The 18,760-nt window shown below is 37.9% G+C and overlaps 1 protein-coding gene across 3 annotated transcripts in view; it reads left to right on the top strand.

The window, feature by feature from the left end:
- FRY (FRY microtubule binding protein) overlaps positions 1-18,760 on the top strand; it is a 230,202-nt gene that overhangs the window by 28,401 nt on the left and 183,041 nt on the right. For all 3 annotated transcript variants that reach the window (XM_061457548.1, XM_061457549.1, XM_061457547.1), the window contains exon 2: positions 3,182-3,358. The gene's annotated coding sequence lies outside the window, so the exon portion shown is untranslated. The remainder of the gene's footprint in view (positions 1-3,181; positions 3,359-18,760) is intronic.

Genomic DNA, 18,760 nt, shown 5'->3' with positions numbered 1-18,760 from the left:
TTCTGATATTATATTGTAGTATATATCTCAAGTTTCTCTCAGTAAAGGTGGGTTGTGGGGTGGGGTGGTTGATTCGTGTTGTATAAAGGAATCTTTGTCATAGTTTAAGGAACCCTAACCGTTCTGTGAACCAAATGATGTTCTCAAATGAGTACGCAAAGTAACATACCGCAGGTAGGCCAACAGAGGGTGCTGGAGTGCTGCAGCTTTTACATTCAGTAGCTTTTCTCGTTTTCTGGAGGCCAATTTTAACAAACTTCCTTACTTGGGGATGTCGTACTGTACAGCTGTGGAGTTAGTACATTGTTCGTGTTTTTAATGTCATAATTATCATACTTTTAAATATTATTTTGTGTTATGAAGATTATTTCAGACATGCCCGTTCAGTGGTAACATGTAAAAGAACAATGTGTACCTACTTAGGCCATTTGTTAATTTTTTCATTACTTCTAAAAAGAGATACAAACGAAGATCCTGATTTTTCAGAAGTTGGGCATGGTGGAAGTATCACTGATCTCTGTGACTTACACATGTTGCACTGCACATATTGTAAGACTTATGTAACAAAGCACTGATGTGTGAAAGTCATGGTTGGGTGTAAATACCTGTGTAGAAATAACATACTTACCAAGAAATGTCTCAAGGAGGATTGCTAAAAAGTTAGATAGCATATAATAAATCATTATGAAGCATTCCACAATTTAATGATATCCATACTGGACTTTAATTCAGGTTCCTTACTTTTATCCTTGTTCAGGGTTTGGTTGTAGAGGAGACTGCCCTTTTTGTACACAACTGAAAGGGTGATGTGTCTACACATGGTTGTAATGTTTGGCTGGAAACTGCTTGGTTCAGCTTGCTCCTGTTCTTTAAAGTATGTCCATGAAAGTCGGTATTTACAGTGCTGCCTGAGAGTCTGTTATGGAAAGCACTCCCTTACTCTCCTGCTGACCCTCCTCCTCCCTGAAAGCAAAGGGTAGTGACTTCAGGCTACCAGAGATTGGAGAGTGCAATTTATCACATGAATATGCAGAACCAGGCAATTGCTTTTAAAGTTCTCCTTACTGCACACATGTAATGTATGACAGACTAAATCCACTAGATGGTATTGATGATGATAACATGAAGTATTCTATGTTATTGGGATTTTCTTTGATGAGTCTAAAACTTGATAACCCATTTTTTGGTCCAGAAATCTTGTACATCTCTGACATCATGTTGCAGACAAGAATGGACTTCTTGGCATGAGATGAGGAACTGGAGTAGTTTCATGAACCCTTCAGATCTACTGTCTGCCACTTCTCATTTTCCAAACCCCAAAAGCATCTAAAACAAAAGGGGACCTTAACTTTAAAATCTGGAGTCTGGCATAATAAAAAAACACCCATGGTTACAGAAAGTGTGAAGGATCAGATCTGGGCTGTGACTGCCCTGTCTATCTCAGTGACTTTTGACTCAGATGCCACAGTTTGATAGTTGCATTAATGTTCAGGAAACCTGAACTCTTGCTTAAACAAGCAAGAAGAGAATTGTCCAGAGTTACAGTAGCACTTCTTAAAGTGTGGATAGAACTGGCGTTGTGTTTTTATGTAAAACAGCTGCAAAGGGCTATCCAGAGGGAAAAAGGCACTGAAGAGAGAGAAGCAAAAATATATATGCCTTTAATAATACATGGTGAAGTGGTGAATGTGGTCCCTGTTGTTAAGAGGCAGGTGGGGAGAGAAATCAGGGTTGAAAAACACCTTATGAGATAGCAGAAAACCGAGTATCATTTGCTAATATCAACTCAATTGATCTTTTAATTAAGTGCCTGTCAAACATTTCATGGGCCTAAACAGGTCAAGTAATGTTGGACTTAGAGTGTCCTATTTGCTGATGTGTGTCTGGAGTATTCAGATTCATGCATGCTGTTCACTAACAGCACTGTGGCTGTCCAGACAGATTTGTGACTCTGTCCTTGGAGGTAATTCAGTGCTTTGGTTGGACAATGCCCTGAGCAATTACATCTTGTACTCAAGTTAGCAAACAAGGTGTCTAACTGATGTCACAGGTCTGTGTAGCATCATCATTTCCTGAGCTCACAGAGAACATTTAAATTGTCTCATGGTAACAAAATTCAAGTTGGATTTTATAATCCAGCATTATGGGCCTCTGGGCATTATCCATCATGGAATGGTGCTCTCCCTCCAAAGTGCAGTACCCACTTCTGCTGCCAGTGGTTTTGAACACAGACATGATTTGAATGCAGGCATGGTGCTAGTGGCAGTATTGGCTTCAAAACCTTTTTGTATGTTGAGATCTACTTGAAACCCTGGGCTTCTTTTCCATCACTATCTTTTGAAACAGCATTAAAACCTAGGACACACTAAGATGGCATCATATGAGCATGTTGCTCAGAGGAATGGCATGAGAGACAACTTCATGCTCCTTTGGTACCATGACCAGGGAATCCCAGACATAAACCTGATACACAATAAGAACCAGGCTTTTGGTCCTGCAGTCTGAAAGCCGTCTTTGTTAGGATTTGGGGGGGCTCAGAAGATTTCAGCCAGTTTAGGTGAGGAAATGTTGCAGTGCCACTAGCTTTGTGCCACTTACATATAGCGTAAGTGCAAGTGTACATAGCCTGTCTCAAAGAATGGTTGTGGCTGAGTAACTTCTGGTTTTGAGCCTGCAGCTGTTATTAGACTGCATTAAAAAATAATGTTTCCTGTTCTAATAGGGACCTTGCAGTTATATCCGAATAGTAAAGGTAGATTCCTACTCTCAGTGTTTTTGTTTTCTGGAGGCACGACTGTTTACTGCTGCTTAAGGAATTGCAGCATAATTCAATTTCTGCTGTGGCTTGTGGTTTCTAACCAGAAATCTACCAAAAATAAAAAAAGTTCTAGTACATATTGTCAATGTAAAGACAAGTTGTCATTTAAAAAATTTACAGCATTTGCATATAAAATTTTCCCACTTGTTTTATGTCTCTAGCAAAAAGCACAAATTCCTGGTAAGAACGTATGCAGTAATTCTTTTAACAGCTCCTATTATGAATTTTTGGTAGATAAATACAATGTTTAAGGTCATGTTTTAAGACTTGGAGTTTTTGCTTAATCTTTTGTTTATTCTGAGAGCAGCAATATATAATGTTGTCCAGGTGACCAAAGGTTAAGATGACTGTTATTTTCCCTAGGTAGCTGTGATGGCTCACAATGCAAAACAGTGATCTCCAGGAAGTAAGCAAGATAGCATCCAGACTGCTTGCAGTTAACCCATCTCTGCCTGAACTAGAAAAATATTTATGAAGATTATATTGCAAAATTAAAGCATTAAGAGAGATCACTGCTGGAAACTGTCACTTTAGGGAAAGGTAAGATTTTGCATTAATTACCTAGTTATTACTGAGTTACATGAGGTTTTTCTGTTAGAATAATAGTGAATTTTACGTATGAATGCATTTCTTTATTGAATATATGTGGCAACTGTTATCCTTTTCTTCGTAAAGAGTCTTTTGCATAGGTGAGAAATATAAACCAGGCATACTGGGATTTGGAATCTCATGTTTAGGTAGCTCTTACTGAAGAGGATTGTGTCTGTGAATTTAAAAATTTGGCAGTGACGGGTTTTGGCTTCTTGTTGCTTCAGTTTAAATATGACTTACAAAGCTATATTAAGACCACCGCATGTGGCATGAGATTATGCACATACTTTACTACAAGTATTTATGGACTCTTTGTTAGTTAAAGCTGGAAAAATCAATACCAGGAGCTGAAGAAAGTTGTGGGTTTAAACTAGTCTGATACAGTGCAAGCGTTTAGCTAAAGCCTTTCAGGGACGGAAATTCCTTACAGAAGCAGTTGGCTATATTTGGTTTTGTAAATGCTGAAATGTGTTTGAAAAAAGATGAATAATCATTTTGCATGTTTGCTAAATAAGTATCTGAAATAGCTGCAATTGCTACCATGCATCTATATCTCAAGGAACCAGGAGAAAAATAGAGAGCAACATCAGTAGAAATTCAGTAGTGTCCCTCCATTGAACAAAACCAAACCTTTTTTCCCAACTAAAAAGGTTGGATGGATTTTTAGCATATTATTGTTAAACTGTAGTTTGTCCTTATGTCATATAAAAATAAGATTTCTTGCAGTCGATTAATTTTGCCCTATAACTGGCTGTAAATCACACCAGATTATATTGTTAGCAGTATTTCTCCTAGAGTACTGTCTTCCATAGTGCTTCCACTTCTACTCCACTGAAGAATTAAATATTTCTCTTGCTTTTAAAGAGCAGTATATGCAGCTTCTTTATAGGGCTATAGACTTTTCAATTTGAGTAGTGATTTTTATGTTCTTTGCTGTTTGCTTCAATACAGGTTTTTCTGTTTCAGCTTCTCTATATTTCTGAATGATGGTTTTCAGTACATGGGAACAACTATTATACTAGTATTTATTATTCAGTGCCTATTTTATTTTGATGGTTTGGGGTGTTGTTTTGTTGTTTTTTTTTATCCAAGACAGTGCAGATCAAAACAAGTAGAAGGATGTATTTATGCTGTAGCTCACAGAGATCTGTAAATGTGTAATATGTATTCTAGAACTATTATGGAGATGGTGATTGCCTAGAGTTCTGTGCAGCAGAGCTGTGTACGTGCATGCTGACATGAAAAGGGCTCCATAGGGCAGAGTCTGTAAGTTCAGTTTGACTTGTGGTAGGGCTCTAGGACACACCTCTGCAGCAGCATGTGACATTTCAAGTTGGTATATCACTGGAACATGCTGAAATTCCTGTGTCAGTCACTGGAGGGTGTAAGGGAGACATCTAACCCATATAAAATAATGCAGCCACAGGAGTCTATAGCACGGTCACTAGTGCTCTAGACACAAGATTGAACACGTATCATTGTGCCACATGAGCCAGGAGGGAATGCATGATGTCGCTGGTCTGGAAAAGTACAACTGTATGTAATTAGAAGGTCTAAGCTGGGAAATGAGAGCTGTTTCCTAGACTACCTTGTGACTGTAATTCTAGGACCTCCAATGTCCTGGTTAAGCAGACTCAGAAAATACTAGATTTGACCACTTTGGACTAGTTCACCTGTTCTGCTGTGCCTTCTAACAACTGATTATACTAATGCTTCTCTTTCACAAAACAGGTTAAGGAAATCCAGTCTCTCAACATTTAAGCTAATGGCTTCTGAATGAAAATGGTATCTCATGGCAGCAGGCTTCCCACTCCAATGAACATGAATTTGGCATATTAGCGGTGTCTTGTAAATGTCCTTGAACTCAGAGCAGGATATATATGAATATGCAAATATATTCATGGACCTTTAATTTCTAAAAAAGAAGTGAGACTAACTGACATGATGTGCTCTTGTGAAATATCTTGCCTTTTACAGTTTGATTTAGTTCCATCTAACTAGGAAAGGGTTGGGTTTTAATTACACTGGTAGTATGTCAGAAAAATTAGCTGTACTAAAGTCTGATGACTGTGGGACCTATTATCTTTCCACAGACCCTCTTAGGTTTTGGAGGATGAAATTGCTGACACAGCAAGACAATATTATCTGTTTCTGCTCATAAACATAACTGCTTTATTTCTTCTTATTTATTCTACTTCTGCACTGTAAATTTATGCTCTTTGATTTATTTGATGTCATGATACTTTAGTAGTATATTTGTCCAGCTCTAGGTTGAGCTAAGTCGATTCTGTGCCTTGGGTTTTTGGAAATTAAGAATGAAAACTCTCTATGTAGACCCACCAAGGCATGTGACAAGCTATCTAGTTGCAATCTAGGAAAGCAATTAAATGTGTTTAATTATGCACTTCATTTAATAGGTTAAAATTTAAAAATTCTCACAGGACATGAAAAATCAACCATTTTATTTTATTTTAGTGCTTTGACTTCATTTTTTACAGTAAGAAACTCCATCATTTCTTCACTTAGTTAATTGTGAAGCCTGTGTAGCCTTATGAAGGTCCTAAATTTTACTGAAGTTGTGATAGCAGGCATTAAGTTATTGACTGTGAAAGAAAAGTGCAGATCACAACAGCTACGCATTCAGGAAATTGCTCTCCATTTCAGTCTCCCTTTTTGGAGAGAATTAAGCCTGGCTGTGTGGAAGAGTCTAACTCTATAATTGCCTAAGCTATGTGCATATGTACATGGATTATAGTGCTCCACAAGATAGTGGATGAGGTATTTAAACAGGTTGGACTGATACAGGGGAATAAATGATAGCTAGGTGTCCAAGAACTGAACTGGAGCATGAATAGACCAGTAGGAAGAACTAAAAATAAATTTGTTTTGTTATTTTTAGGATAGTCCTGCTGCTTGAATAAAAATCACTGAAATTAAAAGGTCCTCTAACTTTCATGTACAATGCTCAGTACCTTTCAAACATCCATTTTAATCTACTGCAGAGATCCAAACGAAGATTGACACTTGGAATTTGGGGGAGGCAATATAATTTTTTTTTTTTTGTAATCAGAAATATCAATGTTATAGCTTGAAATCTGTTCTGGGAAGCAGATCAGCATCATTCATCATGTTGTAACCAAGAGTATTGGTATTGACTTGAAGAAGGTAATAACTTTTTCAGGGCTAATAAGCATCATTGACTGTTGCCTAAGAGTGGATTTTGGTTTTCTTTTCATGTTAAGGTACTGTAATAGTTTATGAAAGGAGTTTTTCAATATTAATACCAGAAGAGTTCTTCAGAATCTTTATATTGATGTGTGTTTAAATAATTCGGGTTTTGCTTGTACATTTTTAGTTCCTCAAAAAAAGGTTGGGTGGGGAGGGAGCAGGGAATAAAATGCAGGAGACCTGCATTGGTATTAAAGAAAATATTTTTTGTGTAGGAGTGCATAGCACGTAAGATATCACAAAATAGGCAGCAATTCTTACTGGAACAGCAAATCCTTTAAAAAAAATCACAAGATGAACAACCACATCACAGAAAGTATGCCGCTATTTCCAAAGTAAATATTTTACCGAATAGAATTTTGATACAAGGAACAAGATGTACAAGGAACAGGATGTGATACATACCCAGTACAACATTTTAAACACATTTTAAACTTCCTGGCTTTTTCTTTGTTTATATTTAGATAAAGCTGAAATGGTTTCACTCTGTGGTATTTGCTTTGATTAAAACAGATAACATTTTTCCCATATAGGTGGCTGATTTGGGGGCTTTTTAAAGGTATAAGCAATTTTTCCTTCTATGGGTTTCTCCACATAGTACAATAAGGGAAAACCTTTCACTCTCCATTCCACCCCTATAGAGAACTGTGCTAAAAAGTCCACAGATACAGATATACTACTTTTTCTCTCAGTGCTGATGTGCTATTTTGGAATATGGGCTGACCTACTTTCTATGTTTCCAGAAAGTGACATGAAAAATCTTAGCTCAGGTTGCAGAAAGATTTGGATTTATTTTCCAGTGGATTTTTGTACACCCTTTCACACAGATATGCACACACACGTTGGCTAATGTGGGGATTGATGTATATGGTAGCAAATCAAGTTTGCCAGTTTTGCTACAATTTCAACAGTAATAGCAGCAGAGATCTGCTGCCAGACACCTGCCTTTAGAGGATTTGACAGGAAGATGTTTCCAGTCTAGCAGTGACATTATCCAGAGCTACATGATGAGAGAGAAAGCTTTATGTTCCAAATTTTGAATAAATTTGATACCTAAGTAGGAACATCAAAAATTCCTGTAAGAATCTCATTATTACATTTTTTTCCAGTTTCTTCAGCATTGTCTTAAGAGACTGGAAGATAAACCTTCTTTGAATAATTTACTTTGACTTCCTGTTCAGCACTCTGACCATCAAAGAATGTTCAGCCCATTAATTTGCCATTTCCAATTAAAATAATAATACATAGAGCTTGGGAATTGTATGAACAAATTAGGAGAGAACAAATACTGAGTGATGAAGACTACTCCTGCCCTCTGCTTAGAGCAGAAAAAAAAAACGTAAGTCCTCATAACCCTGTGCTCACATGCAGGCTCCTCCCCAGCAGAGCAGCTTTGCTGGTGGAAGGAAATGTGCTTCACTCATGATGACCATAGTGCAGGAGGTCTTGGTGTGGCATTCCTTTCATCTAACCTGTAAGAGCATAGAAAGGTTAAGTGTCTGTAAGTCTTGGTAAAAGTCTGCCATTAAGGGTAAAAGAGTTTCCTCTATCCTCAGCTGGGGGAGATGTTCCTGTTCACTTTCCCATAAGAAGCAGCTGTGTCTTGATTGTCACAGTCGAGAAACATACCCGGAAATCTCATTTGTGCTGAAATGTGATCTGAACTTAACCCATTCCTCTGTGTGTTCCAATCTGGAATCTCAGATTATTTAGTTCCCATTGGGACCCCCTATTAGTTTCCACCCTCCCCAAAGTATTTATTACACTTGCACACTATGCTGAAAGAGCTGTTGCCCTCATAGCCTGCTGTTTGGAGTCAGCACTTTGAAGGATAGCCCAAATAATTTTCTCTACCTAAGAAAGATAGAAATGATATGCCCAGCAGTGTGAAACACCATGAGTAGGTCTGAACCTTGCTATTACACTTTTTCACTTTTAGCTGAAAATTGTTCTCAGATACAGTTGCTTTATCAGCTGAATTTATAGCACTAACATGACAGTAGTACTTAACTACAGAAAATGTAAGGGTAATGACTCCTAACACAAACTGATTGAAGGACTTATCTTACCGATACATGTCTTCCTGAAAATAATTGGTTTGTATATAGTATTACCACTTTTTCTTGGATGCTTGTGTAGTTACAGAAGTGTTCAGGAATGTATTTTTCATCTTTGCCTGGCCTAGAGACTGGTAACAACTTAACTTCCCAGAGATAAGCCAGATCATGGCATTCTATGCTATCACAGGCATTAGTTCTTCGAATTCCTTTTGAAACTAATCTGAAATGTCAGGAAATTTTAGTTTATTTGAGCTGCGTGAGTGCTGCAGGGTCTTTGAGTATCTTTAATCTTGATTAATTTCAGGATTATCATCCTGAGTCTTAAAAGACCTAAATGCCCTACAGTCCAGCTGAATAATTTACTGCACCTCAATATATTGCCACTCATCTTCATTTGGCGTTATAAAGCCTGAAATGGAACTTGTCAGAAGCAGGAGGACAGTGGTGTTCATGCACCTCCCTGGACTGTGGAATGAATCACTGGAAGAGTTCAGTGGGAGTCTCTCACTATGTTTTGGGAGTGTTGCAGGACTTGCCTCCTTTGGCAAGCTTTTCTTCTCCAACTAAGCTCTTAATTGACTTTGCATGAAATGTTGCCCAGTTTTGAAGCCCTGTATAGAGATAACACTAGAAGACAGTAAGGAGTGAAAGGGTGTTTCTTTTTCTTGTGAGATGAATATATGTGTTGATTAATGTTCACAGTCAGTGGGCAAACAGGTGTCTTAAAAATGTAGTTGCTACAGTGAGCATCTGACTTAAACTAGGTTATCACATAGTTTCATTTAACACTAACACTACATTTTCTCAGTTGTTTTCATACTTGTTACTAGTCAGAATAAGGTTGTGTCCTGTTGGTTCAACATTTGCCAGTTGCACAGCTGACACTCAGAAAAGTAACTTACTTTTCTGTTCTGTTTGTTGCAAGAGTGATCTTTATTTCTTATTTTCATTGCTTACAATAGTTTGGGGTTTTTTTTGGTTTTTATCTCGTGAGCCTTGGGCCTTTGCAGCTGTGTGCCAGGACACACTTTCAGCAACACAATGCCTAAAGGGAGCATCCGTTAAACACATGATGTCTTTTGTCATTTTCCCTGTATTAGGGTGCTTGCAAAGGAAACACAATTACTCTCTTCTGCTAATACTGTTTTGAATTCATCTACTACCATTCTTGCAAAGTAACTATTGTCAAATTAGTCTAAATCATTGTTAACTCAGGCCAGTACATGGTCACAAAGAATCTCAGGGAAATTTTTAAATGCTTTTCTAGTTTATTCTCGTTCTGTTGTATTAATGACAGCTGTGACCACTGAACATCCTAATCTGAATAATTATAGGGATATTGAATGATCAGTATACATCTGTATAGTTTTATTAGCCACATTAAAAAGAAGTTAAGTAAATATAGGTATAAAATGCACAGGCACATTCCCTTAAATCTATCATTGGTATACAGGCTATATAAATTATGTCAGGTTTGTAGCAGTGTAATACAGTATGATGTTTTTCCAGTCCTGTCCAAGAACAATGTCTCAGGCATGATTTAGATGCCATCTTGTCATGCAGCTGATGCTTTAAAAGGTCAGGGGAAAATAATCAATGAAATTGAAAGCTTTTAATATCATTGTTTTAAAAGGTGGTGATTCTTAACTAGTTAGGTTCTCACACATCTTCAGGAAATGAGGTAAAGAGAACCCCAAAATATCTCTGGCTTTAAGTAAGTCTGTACAGGGAATCTAATTCTTTCTTTCATGTTTTGTGGAGTTTTTCTCCTTTCTCAGTCTCTAAGCACCACGAATTCTTCACTCACCTTAAAGCTTGCTTTAGGGTTCAGCCCGTGCCTGTGCTTGCCAGTTGCAAGTGTTTGCTGTTGCTCAAGGCGGTGCTTTGTGTCAGTAACTTGCAGCTGGCCACTGCTTCCTGTGGTTTGGAGACCCTGAGTTTCCTCACATCCTTTCCTTTCCCCTATATTTTTATATGTTTGCTGGCTGTCATCTTTTATCTCTATGTGTAGGGAAAAAGAAAATTTATATTTAATATTCAGGTAGCTCTTCCTTTCCTTGCTTTCTGTCTTTATTTCCATGACAATGTATGAGGACCTCCACACTGCTTCTAAATCCGCATTTATGAACTTGTGTAGAGAAACTCTCAGCTGCTTTAATTTTTACCCAGGCAGTATTTTTCTTGCTGCAGATGGGAGAAGGAGAGGAGGAGGTATGCAGAGAGATCCTATTTTCAGTTTGGAGTTCAAATTCAGGAGCACTAGCAAAGCATGAGTAATCACTTTGACTAATTAAGACGCATTTGATAAGAGAGGTTACAGAATACTTTGGTAAGCATGTACATAGAAAAATGCTTATTTTATGGGAAATATCCTACTGCATGGCAGAGTTAGATCCAATAAGTGGACCTTATCATTACTGTTCAAATGCAGAATAAGTATTTATAGTAAAATTACAGAAGTTTAATACTGTGCAATTAAACATGTACAAAGCAGGTGCGTTGTACTTGTGTCTGTTTTGGAAGGTTTTAAAAATAATTTACACATCCATGCTTTACGACTTTATAGCAATGTCATACTTGTATTCTTGTATATCACTGACTTCTGTAGCAGGAGCTAAAACTCACGTCCTCAGGGTTGTGCCTCCATCAGGCATTCAAAGTAGCTGGTAAGTATGTATTCTGGTGTTTCTAGAGCTCTGGCCTCAGATGGAAAACCATCATTTTCATATTGTTTGATCTCACTCTTTTGTAAGTATTTCTAAGAAAGCTGAAGTACAGACAAGGATATAGAGAGCAAATCAAGTATTTTCCTAACACAAGAGAGAGAGAATAAAATTAAGTCAAAGTGTACATAAATCTGTATGTTACACTTCCCACAAAAGGGGATGCACTGAAAGCATGCCAGGCAAATAACTTTAAACCTGCTTTTGTGTGCCAAACATCAAAAATATGCACATTGTTCTGACTCCCCTGCTAGTGCGACAGCTAGGAAGGAGGATGGTTTGCTGACTGATGGAGATGGAATGCATTTGCCATCTTAGATGAAAGTTTAAGATGCTTTTGTAAAGACTGCTTTTGACTCTGGGGAAAACTGAGGGATAGGCTCACACCTTGGTTTTTGTGTGCTCCTTTGGCTAATACTGTTACTTTAATAGATATCTTTATTATCGCTATATGAAACTGAAAGCACTACTTTAAAGAATCAACTGAATAAAACAAGGTTATGTTCTCTCACTGATAGGGATCCATCTACATTTACTGTATTGTCACAAGAACTCTAGAATTATCCTAGATAAATGTGGCTTTCCTATTCAGTGCAACGTGCCATGCTTGAAAATGAAGTGGGCTTCTAGGGAGAGCATGGACAAGCTGCAAAGCTACAGGCATATAATCAAGCATACTCTGAGCTGATACTGAACAATAAAAATTTCTATGCTCCAATTCCTTTAATAGTGGTTACAAGTACACATATTTCTGAAAGCAGTTTGATTTGTACATCTGAATTCAGGTGTGGCAAAATTCAGATTCATCTGTCTGGAGATTCCAGCAAAACATAGGCACTTTACCCGTTTGTCTTAAATGAAAAACTAAGATTCAAGCTATTCCTGGTTGTCTGGATTACTATACTTCGGAAAACCAGCAGGTATCAGTGTTGAGGATCTAAGGAACAGTTTGTTTCAACATAAGGGTAAAGTTGAATCTTAGGCTAGTAGGAGGGTAGGCAGTAGTTCTTTCTGCTGTTCTGGAGCTCAGTCCCACTAGAGGCAGTAGGGTTCTCCATTTGATAAAGGAAAATCATATTCTTGGGAGGCTCAAAACATTATGTTTTTTTAATCCCAAAACTACGAGCAAGTTAGAACTCCTTGGATTGCATGTAGGATTGTGACAGCCTTGATCAGAACTTAAATGGTGCTGGAGAGAAGGCAGTCTTGATTCCAAATATTTGGGCACAAAAATTTCATTTGGATTCAAACTGAAGTGGAAGATGAATTATTTGAATCTCACCCTTATTTAGTAATAGATGACACAAAATGTAGAAGTAGTATTTAGAGTCAAAGCAGGAAACACCTATTAAAAATTAAATATCATTACTAGATTCAAAGACTGGTAATATTATTACTTTCTTTTTGTTTATGTGGGTAATGTTTGAGAGCAATCAACCATTGGAATAATACTCCCAGGGAAGTGGTGGACTCCCCAGCAGTGGGATACTTTTAGGATTTTCTTGACAGGGGGCTGGGAGATCTTGCCATCACCTAGCTAGGTCATGCTTTGCCTAAAAAGGTTGGAGAAGATGATCCTTGAGGTCCCTTCTAACCTGGTATTCTTTGATTCCATGTTAACACTCACCAGGTACTACCCTAGGGTTTCAAGATCACATCCTTGCATCAAGTTGTAACACACAGCCTGTTAAGATTTAAGGCATGAATATTGAGGGAGGATGTGATGGAAGTTAAGTAATCATGCATTAAGCAGAGTGTGACATTATAGGAGAATATGGAGGTTGGGAAAACATGAGAAATGAAATCTTCAGAAGGATTCAAGAGGACTGCAGAGCTGAATTTTCTCTCCTGCTTTCTTTTCAGTCTGCTACTTATTTCAAAGTGTTTTCTGTTCATTTTTCTTTAGGTTTGATTTTTTTTTTAATTTATTTTTTACGTTTTGCAATGTAGGAAAGACACATGAAACCTAATTTAGGTCTATTCCATTACACTGCATAGGACAGATTTACTGAAGGATGAGATAAGTTTTGGCTGCCTTTCTTATTTCCTCTTCAAAACCAGAATGTCATGTATCACCAGCAATACAGAGTGTTGAGCAAGGGACTGTTTCTGCCACAGGGCAGCCCAGTCTGTCTCTGTGGCATCTCATCCAGCACTGAATCAATGCAGCTTTAGTATGTTGGAATTTTTAGAAATCAATGTTATTGAAAGGCCACATACATATTTGCTCTCCATGAAAAGCAGAATTTTCATTGTCCTTTTGTTTTTATAAAAAGGAAAAGAAAATGACTGGATTTCCTAAATCCCCATGATCACTTTGGACAGTGGCCTCTTAACAGCAAGTATAGAATAAACTCTTTGTAACTGATGGAAACAAATATCTCTAAAAAGTACTTTCAAGCTCCAGCAGTTTTCAACTTTTCTTCTATATATGTAACACTTTTTTCTTTTCCACAGAAAATCTTTTTTATTATCTCACAGATATGTGCAAACAAAATCTAATTTATTTAAAACAATTAACACTTAGTAGTGGTTTTAAATAGAAAAGTGTGTCTAAGATCTGCAACCTTCATATCCATAGCTTGCTTGCAGTATTCACTTTCTACACAGAATGCAGTAGGAAAAATGGGGACATCTTCCATATTTTATTCAGGACTAATATGACACCCTATTAAATAAAACCCCTGCATAGCCTCTAGGTCTTTCTTTTACCACTGTACCCAGAGCATAGGCCTACTGCCACAAATTGCAGTGGAATAACAGCAATCATGATTTTGTAATTGCATTTGTTACTGTTGTGCGGATTCTGTCAAGTTCCACCCTCAGCCTTTGATCTCTTGAGGATGCTCAGCCTCTGGGCTGCTGCTCTGGCAAAGCCACATGTTCTGACATTTCTGAGGCTGTATGCAAAGAGCCCTGTTGCCTGGCTGTGCCTCTACCTGGCCAGAAAATGCCTGTTTCCAGGGTTTGCACTGCTTTTCTGTTGGAGAAGGATTGGCTTTTAAGTCCTTGTGAAGATAAGGCTCTGACAGCTATCATGTAATGAGAACATCAGCGTGAAGTGAAATTACTACAAATGTACATTAGCATATGAATTATTCTGCTTATGAAATGCTGTGACATAAGTCAGCTTCCTCTCTTAATATGGGAAGTGTGCATTATGCATCAAACAGTAAGGGACTAATATTATCATAGAAGCAGATTACAGCTTTAACCATGTATTTTCTTTGTTGTTAGCAAACAAGAGCATGCCTACAAATTAAAGGTGCTTTTCTTCTTTCAGCTGAAAGACAGTGCAGTTGAAACACTCAGACAAATCTCTTGTCAATATTCATATACTAAAATCAGCATACCAGCATAGTTAGCAACAGTGGAAAAGCTGTATTCTCTTCCTCATGATTCATCTGTGTTTGCAGGAGGTGAGGACTTGTCTGGGCTGAAAGCTTATTTCTCTTTTCTGTGACTGTAATTCAGTGTTATCTATCACAACTTAAAACTGTAAATGTAGTGCAGGATATGACTATCATGTAATACTCTGATTTAGCTTGCCTTAAGGTCAGGTGGAGTCTGGCAACTAAGTCCTAATTGCTCTGTTGGATGAGTCAAGTGTTTGCTACAAGGGCAGAAATTAATGTGAACCTAAAATTCTCTCCTTGCTGTCTTTGGGAGTATGACCATGACTGGTTATTTGTTGACCTTTTCCTCTTATACACACTTCTGAAAAATGATGCTTGACTAAAGATACGTATTTTGATCCTAAGGCTGTATCAAATCTAGGCTCTTTTCTTATAATAGCATTAGACTGGAAGAAATGGGTTAATTCAAGCAGAGAACATGTCAGATGTTCACATCCTATGGATTAAGACAGCCAGGTTATTCCAGAAAATCAAACAAATAATTTTAGAGTAATGGTTGAAATTTTTATTTTCCTCAGATTTTGATTCCGTGTTTTCTCTTGCATTGTTTAACTTCCTTATTTGAAATGCAAATCAGAAGAGATTAGAAACTTCATAGCACAGAAAAGTTTGCAGATCTGTGACTGTTCAGCTACGTGTAGGGGATGAGACCCAGGTAATGAATTCTTACGGGGGAAGAAAGAAGACAAAGTTTTCTAAATGGCTATGTGCTGTTAAACAGTCTCCTCTGAGCAAGTGGGTACCCAGGAATATTAACTTCGTTGTTATCAACTTGATTTCTTTTAGCACATTCAACACCTGTAAAGGTAACCTAGGCTTTTGCCATGCTTTGCTGTGCAGCCTCCCAAAATGGGGGCTAATGCGACAAGGAAGGAGGATCCATGTACCACAGGCAAGTAGCATGAGGCTTGATTGATTGAGTTAGATTGGTTTTAAAAATGTTAGTAAAGCTCAAACTTTCCTGCCATTGCAGTTCCTCCAACATACATGGCTAAAACACTTCATCCTCCCTTGGAGGTAGTACATACCATTCTTCTCTGGTACATATAGCATGGTAAGAAGGTCCATGAATCAATATACACTGATATAGAAATTACCAAACCAGACAGGAATTCGTCATGGTTTTGGTTATTTTTCTTCCATAATACAGATTTTCTGACCCAGCCTGCACTGGCTGACACTGAGAATACTTTTTAGGAAAACTTTTCTAATTTCTACTGTTGATACGCACAAATATTTCCTCAGCTAAAATGAGATTGACAGCTCTAATGCAGTCATAATAACACATGGCTTACTGCACATGAAATTTAACAAGATTCGCTGCTGTATTATTAACAAAAAGCTAATGATAATTCCTCTTGTGCAAAAAATTTTCTGTGACCTGGACCATACTGATTTTGTAGCCTCAAAACTGTATTTCTGCAGTAGACAGTATCATCCAAACACAAATCAGTTATCAAACATCAATTTCCTTTGGCTTTTATTTACCAAACTTTAATAAAAAGAAATAGTAGTAGAAACTGCAGACACTATAACTGGATAGTCTGCTGGAGGAAAGGGGTATGGTGTTCTGATTTAGCCTTTGACCATTATGCATAATCCTGATGCTGACCTTTCCAAATTGTAAGAAAGTACTGAGCTACACAGAACCTACCTGAGAAGCCTGAAGCCTTATAAACATTTGCCAGCCTGAAAATGTAGTGAAATTATAATTCGCATGCTTTGTTTTTCATCATTTGAGTGCTTTCATGATTCGGTTCTGAATGCAAGACAATTACTTTCTTGTAGTAAACTCTTCTGAAGGCTCTTGTGTACGCCATTGGCATGAATAATTACTCTTTTATCTTCTGTACTCAAACTACTGTGATAGAGTAATGACACTTATTTTTAGCAACCATGTTGATTAGTCCTATTGTGTTGTAGTCGTACTCAATTCTTAATCATCATTTTAATCACACTTTTGGATAAAAGGATTGACAATAAATTCCTTAAACTATGCTATATCCCTCTTAAAAAAAAAAAAAAAAAAAGAAAATATTCAATCATAGAATCATAGAATAGTTAGGGTTGGAAAGGACCTTAAGATCATCTAGTTCCAACCCCCCTGCCATGGGCAGGGACACCTCACACTAAACCATCTCACCCAAGGCTTCGTCCAACCTGGTCTTGAACACTGCCAGGGATGGAGCATTCACAACCTCCCTGGGCAACCTATTCCAGTGCCTCACTACCCTAACAGGAAAGAACTTCCTCCTTATATCCAATCTAAACTTCCCTTGTTTAAGTTTTAACCTGTTACCCCTTGTCCTATCACTATAGTCTCTAATGAAGAGTCCCTCCCCTGCATCTCTATAGGCCCCCTTCAGATACTGGAAGGCTGCTATGAGGTCTCCACACAGCCTTCTCTTCTGCAGGCTGAACAGCCCCAACTTCCTCAGCCTGTCTTCATACGGGAGGTGCTCCAGTCCCCTGATCATCCTCGTGGCCCTCCTCTGGGCTTGTTCCGACAGTTCCATGTCCTTTTTATGTTGAGGACATCAGAACTGCACACAATACTCCAGGTGAGGTCTCACGAGAGCAGAGTAGAGGAGCAGGATCACCTCCTTTGACCTGCTGGTCATGCTCCTTTTGATGCAGCCCAGGATACGGTTGGCTTTCTGGGCTACAATTGCACACTGCGGGCCCATGTTCATTTTGTCATCGAAATAATTAATTCTTCAGTCTCTGTTGTAATTTTCAGCGATGCACTTACTTTTCTGTAGTACTCCAACCATTTGGTACTAGATATCCTTTTGTATTCGTGGTTGTATATGATAGGAACCTTGTGATTAATTGTATTTAAGTTAAAAAGTTTATTTCCGCCCATCATGCTTCCTTTTTTTTTTTTTCCTTGTTTTATTTCCATCTATAAAGGTGCAAAGCTTCTGCCTCTAATTAGAAAAGAGAAGGTATGAGGGGGATGTTGTTGCTGCAGATTCAGTGGAGAATAATATAAATTTTTACTAAGAGTGCTCTTTCTTCCTTTCTTCCTGTGCTGAATCATAAAATCTTTTCTGAATGTTCAGCACATCTGCTTTATTTCTTTGGTCTTATAATTAATAATCATCTCTTCTAAGTCCCTATTGCTTCATCATTTCCAGTTTTGTTCTTTGCATTGTCCTGCAACTTATTCTGTAATCATCCCACTTGGGAGTAGACTTATAGGTTTTTACACATATGTCTCAAAGATGAGTAAATGACCAACAGGAGATACATAAACTAAATCACTAGAAAAGTTAGGCTACTAAAATGGCACTTAGGCACCTCATTCCAACAACTTTCAGACACCACCAGGACCCTCAGCTTCTGTTCTGCTGCTGCATGTTCCTTTACTTTAACAGCTTAAGATTTTCAGTTTTCAAAACAATTATTTCTCTGTCTTCATTTTTAGCTCTGAAAGAATTTTCAGTATGTGCTCTAGAGCAGATCCTACAAAAGGCAATTTAGTGATGAGATATTGTGACAGATATTTTTTATCTGTCTTCTGTATTTCCACCTGAAGGCCACTTTTAGGGGTATACTGTTCTTAGATTCCTGTGTACCGCTGCTGGATCAGGGACATGTGCCCTTGGTAGGTCTCCCCACATCTGAAAGTGTGATCACTATCACACCTTTGAGCATCCCAGCGGCGATTTCTCCTCTTGGAAATGTTCCACTTGGCATGAATATTTATTGAGCTGGAGAAGGTAAGATTGTATAGTGCAGCAATTGTATCACTCAGCTAGAATATGGGACAGTCACTTTCAAGTCACTCTTCTAATGAATATTTAAGTATTTATGTGTTGGAGTTGTTTCAGCAGGAAAAGTTAAGAGCTGTTTCCGGAATATTCTGTGGCTTGATGGTTAGAAATATTACTGAAGATGCTGGAGTTTTATTTAAATCTC

The sequence above is a fragment of the Pezoporus flaviventris genome, unplaced genomic scaffold (genome assembly GCF_033815535.1).
Source record: "Pezoporus flaviventris isolate CSIRO_AGI_PZ_B2104156 unplaced genomic scaffold, CSIRO_AGI_Pfla_v1 ptg000025l, whole genome shotgun sequence".
Taxonomy (NCBI): Eukaryota; Metazoa; Chordata; class Aves; order Psittaciformes; family Psittacidae; genus Pezoporus; species Pezoporus flaviventris.
Note: the sequence above shows the minus strand (reverse complement) of the source record. Positions and strands in the feature narration are given on the sequence as shown.